This window comes from Camelina sativa, chromosome 1 (genome assembly GCF_000633955.1).
Source record: "Camelina sativa cultivar DH55 chromosome 1, Cs, whole genome shotgun sequence".
NCBI lineage: Eukaryota > Viridiplantae > Streptophyta > Magnoliopsida > Brassicales > Brassicaceae > Camelina > Camelina sativa.
In genome coordinates, this window is record NC_025685.1 from 5,862,899 (window position 1) to 5,863,634 (window position 736).

The following is a 736-nucleotide window of genomic DNA, read 5'->3' on the forward strand; positions in this document are numbered from 1 at the left end:
ATTTATTCTATCCGTTTTTTTTGTTTTTTTTCCTGTTAAATCTTTGGAGAATGCATAGATTTAAGAAATTAAGATAACAATACATATGCTAGCTGTTAATTAGGATATGCTAAAATTGAAGAAAATCTAAATTAATGACCGTTGACTGTGCCCAACATAAACAAGTGTATTGTATCAAAATCAAACTCAAATCAGTCAAAGCAGCTATACAAAATATTCATTAGTGAGTAATTTTGTCAAGAATAATTTGTATCAGGGTCTTAAATTTGCTTTCTTTTCTCCTTGGGGTTTGCGTTAGTTTTAGCCTGTAACATCCATGCAAATAAGCTCTCGCTCTTGCTCGGTCCCAAACTAGCTTTGCAGCTACCACAGGACAAGAAAACAAAAGCAAAAAGGTAGATAGTTAATTCACAAGGCCATATTTCATGAAGGTGGGACTCTCTCAGGTAAAAAACACATTGTCATTTCAAAATGGGGATAAAGTCTCCCCAACTTTAACCTTACGAAAAAAGAACAGGTAAAACCTGTAGGGATCCTCACGTAGGTGGTGTCGACAGATGATATAACACACTATGGAGGAGATTCATGGACCACCAAATGCAGTTCTTATAAGGTCTCTCATCGACTCACATGGAGCGTTGCAATCATTTACTCAGCAGAAAATGTTATGTTAGTCGAAAGGACTTAATGGTGGGGGAAAAAAACGAATCCGACCATAGTATCCCCCCCCCCCCCC